Source organism: Nyctibius grandis, chromosome 11 (assembly GCF_013368605.1).
Source record: "Nyctibius grandis isolate bNycGra1 chromosome 11, bNycGra1.pri, whole genome shotgun sequence".
Lineage (NCBI taxonomy): Eukaryota > Metazoa > Chordata > Aves > Nyctibiiformes > Nyctibiidae > Nyctibius > Nyctibius grandis.
This window is the reverse complement of record NC_090668.1, coordinates 8,534,887-8,545,607: the sequence shown is the minus strand read 5'-3', so window position 1 is coordinate 8,545,607 and position 10,721 is coordinate 8,534,887.

Sequence of the window (10,721 nt, the reverse complement as noted above, 5' to 3'; positions counted from 1 at the left end):
GAAGCTGTGTAACTTACTTTCTTCGGTGTGTTTGTATTCTTTCCAAGGTATGGAAAATCCATACCAAGTTTGCATAATCTTGGCTTCAGTTGTGAACCTGTCTAGGTTTCTGTAAGTCATAGCCTTGCCAATTTGTAAGCTGTTGCTGGCAATTGCATAAATGCAGGATACCCCTCACTGTGACAGCAACTTAGTGAGCAGTCTAGATATCCCAGTTAATTTATATGAGAGCAGAAACAATGGGAAACAGAAGCAGACAGAGTCTTGCAGACACATAAAAACCTATTCCTTCCCGTTTGTTACATCTTGACTCATAATGCACTGAAATGAAAGGACGTTACACAGTAGTTTGGATTTGAATATTACGGCCTTTAAGGGCATCTCAGCATTGGTTACTTCCTGTTTCTTTGCTGGTTTGACAAATGGCTGAAGATTGAACAGCATCTTTTTTTATTAAAAAAATAGAGCCAACACCAAAAAAAAAAAAAAACAACAAAAAACAAACAAACAATCCCGCAGACCTAGCTGCAACTGATAGCGCCAAATGTCATAACATACTGGCATGCATGGTTGTGGGAACATTTCTCTCATTTGTGTACAGCAAGCATATATGGATCATGGGTATAAAGGGATGAAACATGTTTGGGGCCATGATCCTGCAGAGTATTTTGAATGCCTTCTATTCCAGGGCCTGACCATGCTCTGCTTCTCGGGATTACTCCTTTCATCAGTGGTGTTTTCATTTTTTGCCCTGAGATTCAAACAGAAATGTCAAGGAAGTGTCTGTGTGATTTGTCTCAGCCAAAGCTTATGGCGAACAGTGTTTCTTTGGATAAAACCTGCGAAGACCTAACACCTAGTGATAGTTGTCTGTGCCACTGAGGAAAATGATGCAGGTCTGGTGTCTCTACAGTAGAACTTGTGAAAGAATAATCAGGAAGGTGAAACTGCAAAGCTCTGGTAAGTTGTTTTAACTTACTTAAGGACACATTGGTATTGATATTAACATGGAGATCTGTGTGAGTTTCTAGTTTAAAAATAGGACATTTCTTTGAAAGTCCACCGATAGTTTGCATGTTTCTCTTGACAAGAGTACTAGTTGAAGAAATAGCCTGGGAAAATGCTTTAAAATCTTTCCTGGGATTATGTAGCCAGCAAGGAGAAGCCTGCCAGACTTCTTTCCACTTGATCTGGATTGCTATATTATTTCCGTATTTGTTTATTGTACACACGTAGACTTAGGCTAAAGGGATGATGTAATTTGTGCAGGCTGTCCAGAAAAAAAAAAAAGTGTCTAGAAGATGAACTAGGCAAAAAAGCGGCTAAAAGGGAAACGACAAGTTAGAATTGCGCACAGGGGCTGAAGGGCAGTCAGGAGGCTAGAGATGGCATGAAGGTGATCTACAGAAGAATGAAACCCCCCCCCTCTAAATGCGACCGTGTAGTTATGTCTTATGCTGCTCCTGTAGCCTCTGCTTGTGTTCCTTCAGCCACGCATTCCTCTGCCACAGAGGAAGGTGGCTGGCAAAGTCCAGGTAGCAGCAAATTCCTTGTCACCCCTCATCTGGGTTTAAAGTACAATATGCCTTTCCCTTAAAAATCAATAAAAATACTTTCTCTCTGGTTCTTACCACACTGGCAAAATCTGGGTTAAATTTCTCTACGCTAGGACTTTATTATCAATTACGTTAACCAGGAAATCATGACACTTATAAAAAAAAAATAATTAAAAGACAAAACCACCATTTTTTGCTGCTTTTCAGCAGTTAGCAAACATGTAGCAAATGTGTGTCTGCTTTTATTACATTCCATGCAGCCATGTCTGAGTGCAAGGCATTTCCTGGAGATTAACAACTGGGTGGGAAGGATTGTGGATACAAGAAGCAGCGCAAGGGACCCAAACTGGTTGTTAATCTGTGGGAGGCACTCTGTGCTGAGACTTACTATTGTAAATTGAAATAAAAAGCACACAGGCCTATATGTGTCTCTCTGTGGAGGAGAAGCAGAGATTATTGCCATTTTGAGCAATTAAGTTATTGACTCCTCTCTGCTTCCCCATCAGTGTATGTGCTGCTAGCATTAGGAACACTACAGCTAGCAAAAGAACTGATAGGAAGGGTTTATTCTGGATCAATTATTTATGTCAATCACTTTCTATTAACAGTTTGGATTTAATTAAGGAAAATCAATAAAATCCAAGTTTAAATTGAGTGCAGATTGTATATGGATTTGGGTGATTTTAGCTAAGTTATTTTAAAGAAGGTCATGTTACCAAACCAGACAAGTGCATATACAACTTCAGGTCTACACATATATAGAGTATATACAGCTAGGGCCTGCCTGTTTGACTAAGCCTTAGTCAAACAAACAGTTCCACTAGAGCAAAGTCTCAGTGTTGTAGAATTGAGCTTTACAGAGTCATTGCACATCATTGCACAATAAGTTCTCTCTTTTGTCAAAACTGCTGGGTCTGTAGCTGCTGTGACATTTGGTATGTAGATTTAAAAAACAAATTGCTGTCCCCGTGAGGATTGCAGTGCTATATTTCAGTTTCTAAAGAAAGAGACTGATGTTCAAAGGCACTAAGCAGTTCTTTTTGATCTGAGTAGGACACCTGCATACTGTATTAAAGGTACATTTAAACTACAGCAAAACCAGAAAGCTCTGAAATCTCTTTTCCCAGTTCCTCTTTTCCCCATGTCTGTTTTGCCTTTGAAGCAATAATGAAGAAACTACTCTGTCTACTGCAGTATGAACAGCAAAACTGTGTCACTTGTTTCAGTTATAGATACATTTTCTCAGACAACATGGGGATTTCTCTTAGTTTCTATTTTATTTTCCTGTTTGAGAATTTACAAGAACACCAGCTGTCCATGTAAGAAATGCTTTTTGCTCACATCTGTTGTTTAAATTTGACAGGCACCAAGTCGAGTAGGAACTTGTTAGCTTTCATTACACCACTTGGAAAAAATGTCATCATCCATTAAGTAGAGCACAGCTTCCCCACCTTGAGTTTGATTCTCTTCTGCTGCATGCATCAATATCTTGCTTATCTTCGCACTACAAGATTGTTTTTATTGGAGATGCAGGGACGAAAAGAATCCAAGCTGAGTGGCAGACATTAAGATGAATATGCGGGTAGTAAAACCATTCTACTGAATAATGTTAATCACACTAAAGTATAACTGTAAGTTTAGTGTGTATATGTGTACCTGACATACATTGCTACACACCAGAAAGTATATATAAAATCTAAAACATGGAAATGGTTTTGGTTTGGTTCAGGGTCAAAGAAATAAATGGTAGTATTTCAAACTCAAGCAGTTGATGGGTTATGCCAAGTAGCAGGAGGGACAAACTGTCCCGCAGTTAGTACTTACGGCAGAAGTCAGTCATCCCAGGCAGTCATCTTCCCTCAGTGGTGAAGTTTTTCCAAATTTTCTTAGTTGTTTCCCATAGCTCTGCATGCAAAGGTACAAAAGAAAGTCCTAGTTTAGTTTTTGCAATGATCCTCTTGCAGCACAAATCTGTGTAAATGACATTAACTTGATTTCTTTTACATGTATGGAAAGGGGATAGAATAAAATCCCTTCTTACTGATCTGTGTAGCATATAGTAATTGTGCACTTACACATCTTTAGAGAGGCTCTTTTGAAACATGCCTCAACATGGAGCAGTAATACGAAGGAAAGGAATGGAGTTTGTAGTATGCATGGACTTGCTTCCATAAGAATACGCAAGCCCAGTGCCAAATGCCTCCACCCAAATATCTGAGATGTTACTAATTTGATAAGAGGCCTTTTCCTGTTTTTTACTAGCCTGTGCAGTTTCTCAAGCTATCTGTGCTCAGCTCCCACAAAGAGCATTTTTAGTGGCACAGAACATATCTGCAGAGCAAACTGAAGGTGTAATTGCAGCACAGGTAGGTGAAACCACACTAGAACAGATAGTCGTAGCAGCAAGTGTGTGGAAAATGGACTGGCAACCAGCATACACATAGTTGGATGAGTATTTGGTGTGAACTGCAGAGAAGCATTTGCTTATGACAACAGTTATCAGTAGAAACACATGCTGGAGCTTCAAATAATATTGAATGTGGCTTGGAAAAATTGCTAGAAGAATAGATACTGAGAAGGATATCTAGAACAGATAAAGACAGTAAATGCAAATCAGGACTGTATTCTTCACACAGGGATATGCCTGAAGATTCACGTACAAAATCTGGAAACACATTTTTCCTCCTGTTGCTGTGTCTGTCAAAGCAAATGTGCCTGTTTTTCTTCCTGACTTGTAGACACCTGCTGTGGAGGTGGCACTCAACCCTGGCACTTCAGGATGACTGAATGCAGTTGCCTGGTCCGCTTCTCTCCTAAATAAGTCAGTCAGTGTCAGGCAATCAGAGTTCTCACTGCCACATTTCTTGATGCATAGTTGTCTGGGACTTGTTCATTTCATTGAGCTTTATATTTTGGGGAGAAAGGGTGGAAAAAGAGTTATCACCTAATTGTGAGGAGCTCTTCCTAGAGCAAGCTGGAAAGCTTTCTGAAGTGCCTGCACTTCATAATTGTATCTTTGGACATATGAGCTTCAGAATGATACCTTATTGTTAATATATTTAATCTTTTATGTGTTTTATACTTTCCATGACTTGTTGCTCTATTTTGAAGCAACATCCTTCAGTCTGAAAAGATATATTTGGAAAAGTCAAAGACACTGATGCTGTCTGGTACCTGTTGCATTGTGTGAGTAGTAGTTACGCAAGCCATCATTTTCCACAGTATATTATACCTTTACCCACTGAGTGGGGAGAAAAGCTGGAGAGGGTAAAAAGGTTTTACACAACAGCTGAATTCTAATGATAAATGTAAAGCCATTCTCAGGGACAAAATTGTTCAGTCCTCTCTGTGCTCAGTTTTCTACCAGAAGAGATTGTTGCCTGGAGAATAACTTCAGGAAAAACAGGAAATAATTCTGTATGGTTTCTTTCTTTTTTTTTTCTTTTTGTGGGGTGGCGGTTTTCTTTTTTTACACTGATGTATTTCACAAATGTTCCTCTGTTACTTACTTTCAGCTGGTGACAATTATTTTTCCTCTGAGTCCCAAGAGGTTTAAAGTAGGCCCTGCATTGAAAGTATGAGGAAACCACCACTGAGAAACTGGAGTTTCAAAACTAATGTTTTTGCAAAGAAGAAAAAGAAATGTGTGCGCCCTTTGGCTGGTCTGTAACCACAGCGTGGTCTTTTCAGCGTTCCTTTCCCTGACATGCAAAACATTTCCCAAACTCCCATCCTGTTGTTTCTAGGAGCTGTGTTAGACTGCATGCAACTTGTAAAACTAAGGCCGTAACAATGTGGCGCTATAAAACTCTTTCATATTCTATTTTGTTAAAAGTGAACAATCTCCAGGTGACACATCCTGAGTACACAGGAAAACGGAGTAAATTAAGGAGAGTTATGATCCTTTTTTGGTGTATGTGTGTCAGGGGAAAAAAAAATGCAAAGTCACGGACCTGTGGTGGTGCACAGGTCTCCAGGTATGAGCTGCTGCTTGAAGGGCAGGGGCTCCTACTTGAGCCTGAGGACCACCACTGCTGCCCTGTCTGTTAACTTTTGATGGGGACATGGACATGGCACGACTGTGCTTCTGGTGTGACCACAACAGGATCAGTGTTCTGTGTAGTGCAGAGAAAGTACATCATGTACTGAACTCCTCAAGGAGTTAAGGTTAACAAATACTGAATCATAGTTCAAGCAGAGCTGATGATAAACATGTTGATCTCCGTGTCTAAAGACCCCCTGTTTTTAATGCTGCTTTTTCTCCTGGTCCAGACATCTTACATGTTTAAAGATTTGTTCCTGATTAATGTTTCTCAGCTAAGTAGTTGGAGAATTCACCCACCCATGACCTTAGTTTAAGAAAAAACAAAAACAAAACAAACAAAAAGGGAAGATTTTAATCTTAAAATAAAGCTGTGAGTGTGCACCTATTTATGCACCTTTTGGGGAAGGGATGCCTGGTTTTTGGCTGGGTCTAACTGTCCTAGCATAGAACGTTATTGGTGCGCATTGGCAGGGTTAGCACTGTTACTGAAATGGTACACACACTGTAATCATGCAGGTGTTCCCTTATTTGATAAGCAAATAATACTCTGACAACTGCTATACTGGCCAAGACCAAACAAAAAATGTACGTGGGTGAGGAATCTGTAATAACAACTCAGTTCAGTAAGACTGTGATAACCCAGAGATCCCACTGCAGTGGCACCACCCCTTTTGCTAACAACTGGTTAAACTGGGAAGGTTTCTTACTGCCATCTACTGTACGAACGCTTCAAGCCGGAGAGGAATACAAAATCTGTCTCTTGGTTCTCAAGTAAAAGAAATTGTTTCTGAAAAGAGAGAGAGAGAAAGCAGAGCTTAATTTCTCTCTACATCTAATATTCCCTTTAGTTGTCGTCTTTTCAAATAAAGAAAGAATTTGGGGTTTTTTTAAAAAAATCTTTCCTGTACTGAGAGTAGAAACATCAGGTGTGATCAAGGGAAGCATTACCACTTTACTTTTTGCATTTTCCATGAACATCAGTTTCCCCTATATCTGTGTATACAAACACAGATAATATTTTTAATTGCTGCTTTCTTATTCTTCTTCATTTTATCTAGCACAAATATAAATTACAGTCCTTTTTGACAATTTTAGCTTTTGTCTGTTAATTATTTTCCATTAGATTCAACATTTTTAGATCCAGAAGTCTTTACAAAAGTTACAATCTTTAATTATTGGAATCCAGTTGGAATAATTGGAATCCATTAGATTAATGGAACATTTAATTGTTTCACAATAAATCCAAATAAGGAAAACAAAGGAGTTTCCTTACACTGCTGCTTCCTAAATTTTTAAAAGCCCCTTCCTACAAATTCAACCTGCAAGCTTCAGTTTGGGTCTGTGGCAGTTATAAATGGTATTCAATAGGATGCAAGAGCAGAGCTGGGCTCATGATTTCCAGAACTGACCAGCCCTTTATCAGGGGAACACTAATAGGCATCACTTATTTCCTATCATTCAAACCTTAGATGTTGTTTGTTAAAAACATTACCCATCTCTTCAATTTCAATTGAAATGTTAAATTTAGGGGCATGTCACTGTAGGATTTTGCCACATCAGTGAGCTAGTAAAGCAAATGAGATCATCTTAGCAAAAATACTGAGATCAAAGTCCAGACCTACAAAAGCAGGAGCAGCCATAATAACATCTGTTAAGCGTTGCTGAGACATCTGGATCCACAAAAGCACTTGCAGAAGTGGAGGAGGACCGACAGAAGTGATGAAGTTGTTTTCAAAATGCCCATAGATTTATTTTTTTCAAAGAATCACGTTCTACAAAGTACTGATGAAGTCTCACAATTTGCAAATACCTGCTGTTTCCACATACTGCTGGCCACCACCAGCAGAATGAGCATATCACACCTTTTGATGGTGGGCTGCACCACTGCAGAACAGTATAAAAGCTACTGCCCACCTTGTTGTTCCCCAGCTCACATAGTAACAGTATTGTGAAAAAGCCAGTGAACACAGCAGCGTACAACGACAAGACAAGATGACGAGGAAGATACATAAGCACTTTGGTTTAAGGTCTCGTGTTATTGAGCCTTTGGTATTTGTCTTACTCAAAGGCTATAAAGCCTTGAAGGATTCTTGATGGTGAGCCTCTAAATCTGGCCAGCATTGAGGTGAGTGGGCACAGCCCTGCTTTGCTGAGAGCCCCATTGTGTCATGCCGTTCTTTATCATCCAAATAAGGCATATCTCTTCAAACGGGCTTTCAAATCTGTTAAGTTCAACTTGGCAAGGAGGCAGAGCAGAGGAAAAGTCAGCTCGTTTAGTGCTAAACCATGTGGAGTTTTTCCACCATGCCAGAGGGGTCTCCAGATGGACTTTTCTGGCTGTGTTACATAAGGAAGATGGATTACAGCTGAGAGCCTGTGCCTATACTTCTAAGCGACTGATGGACGAAGATAGAAGAAAACATTGGCATTTTTTGTTAGATTTAGAATTGGATTAGCCTAGTGCTTGCTGTCCTCAATTTCTGTTGCTCTCGGCGTGAGTAGAAAATTCTCAAAACTTTATAAGCCTGATATTTCAACTCAAAGTTAACAAAAACAGCAGCTGAGAGGAAGACACAACAGATAACAGCAGGCCACATTGTGCTACTGGATTTAACACAAAGCTCTTCATTAAGGCCATCAGAGAAAAATGGCAAGATCCGTTTCTGGCTTAGGTCCATTCAAGCGCATGATGCCAAAGAGTGTTCCTACTGAGCAGGTTAATGTAAGAATGCAGAGAATCGTGCTGCAAAATGCTTCCAGAGACAGTTTAACACAGTGAAAATGAGTTACGAGAAAGTAAACACAGCATCTTGTCACCAGTTGGGTATGAAGTTGTACTGTGATAAGCAACGGAGTTTTATTGAAAAAATACTAATGACAAATAAATGCCTGCAGTGAAAAGTGTAGCATCTGGTCTGCATTTGACCTCACGCATGAAAGCTGTTTGGCGTGACTTCCTGCCAAATCCTGCAGTTTTTGAGATCTTTGGACATGAAGGAGGTTGAACTCCCTAGGTTAGCATCTCAAATTTTTTTCCTAGCAGAGCATACATGGAGTTCTAAAAGGACAGGCTCCCCGCTTTTGCTTACAAGTATGGCTCTTTTTTTTTGCATTTTTAAGCTATTGTATTCTCTGTCAACATCTGTAACATTTACGGAGTGGCCATTATTAAAAGTTGTTAGCTGTTGTTCAAGAATCCTTCAACATGTATACAACGGGTTTTAACTCATTGTCTAAATACCCCAGAAAGTCTTCATGAAAGAAATGGCAAACCCCTGCAGAGTCCATCAAACTGGACACTGTGGGATTTCTACACAAGGAGCTTCCTGCGTTGCTAAGTAGTGATACATCCCGGTCAATCTATTCGTGATTTGCAGGGTTTAAGGTCCCTAGAACAGTCCAGTCTAAGGTATTCCCTTGAGAGGACTAACTTTGAACAGTTAAAAAGGAAGGCTACTATAAACATTTCTCAACTGTTTGGATGCCATTGTATGCTCCATAGTATGCCAAGGGCTCTGCTGCTTTTGATATCACCTCTAGAATTTTCTATTCATCTCATGGGACCATGGCGTGCTTAGTTCGTATAAACTAGTCCCTCCCTGTCCTCCCCTCTTGCACTTGGACTATTGGACTAGGTAGTCTGAAATCCAAAAGAAGAGCAATAAGTGCTAAAAAAGACTGAAATGAACTGTTAATGAGCACTTTTTTTAACCACCTTTGGACCTAACGTTATCTGCTCTAGTATCGTGCAATTGGTAATTTCACAGCAATGACATATAGGAAGGGAATGACAGAATATCTTCATCATAATGAAGATATTTTGATGCTCCAGTTAGACACGTGGACTAACAATTCTGCTGACAGCATGGAGTGGCTCTGGATTTGCCTTTGCATTAGGCACATCCAATCTCTTTAATTGTCATAAAAGGCTGATTGTCAAAAGCCTGCAGACTCACCCGCTTGGCAAAGCTCACAAGAGTCCTGTTTATTGGATGTATCCTTGGATGGGACTTGGATCTAGCTGACATGCTGCCTACCTGTCAATCGGAGTCTGCTGATGCATTGAAAATCCTTTCCTTCTGCCTTCTTGAGTAATATCACTATTTGGTCACTTCTCAGGCTCTTTAGCTTGCTGCTTAGTCAACATTCAAATCATTAAAGAGAGCTTATTAAAAGTTTATTGGAAACCAAATTTGTGGAAGGTTTTGATATAGTTTAAAAGCATCGATTGAAGGGCATTGTCATCTCTCCATAGTCTCTGAAGAGAGCAACTGCATGGAAAAATTATTTCTGTGAGCAAATGCTTGCTGTGCCGTCAGCACTGCTCTAGGCTGAAACTTGACTCTAAAACCAGCGTTGGAAAATTCAACTTTTGTAAGTAATTCCTCACTAATCTAGATCAAATATGCTTATCTTGTAGTTGGAAGATTTTATCTTGGTGCTAGCCTAGCTTGCCCTGCTTTACTTCTGCGTGACATACAGTTAGCAGCAGGCTTTTTCATTTGATCCTGCAGTCATTTGCTGTGGAGTGCAGAGTTAAGATCAGAATTTATGTCGTGGCTTGAAGTATCCTTCATCTTCTCCCTGTCCTTTTCTTACACATCAGCGCAACGAAAGTGTTGGTTAAAACCAGCTTATTCTGTCAGAGCCGCGTTGGTGCTGGAGGGAGTTACAAACGCGCTTCCCTCAGGAGAAGGGGTAGGCGGTGCTGAGCTCGCTGCGGGACTGGCGGGGGCCCCAGTTACCCGGCAGAGAGGAATTGTTCTTTAAAATCTGTCTTTTTAAGGATTCTTTCTTTTTAAGGATTTGGGAAGGGTTCATGGGGATTTGACTCGTGTTGCCCAATACGGCCTGTAACTGCATTGGGACGCACAGGTGGCTTTTGGTGGTAAATAAGCAAACCGGCCACCGCCTTCCCCAGCCAGGCGTGAGAACCCCGGGGCAGCGGCCCGACTGCCGCGGCGGAGGCCGTCGTTCGGGCGTCCTTCGCGGGGCCCGCCGCCGCCCCGGCTGGCGCGCCGCTCCATTAGCTGCCCGCCGGGCTCGGAGCGGGGCGCAGGTCACGGCACCGGCTCGTCAGAGCGAGCCCGTTTCTGACTCGCGGTTAATGGGTCTGCGGA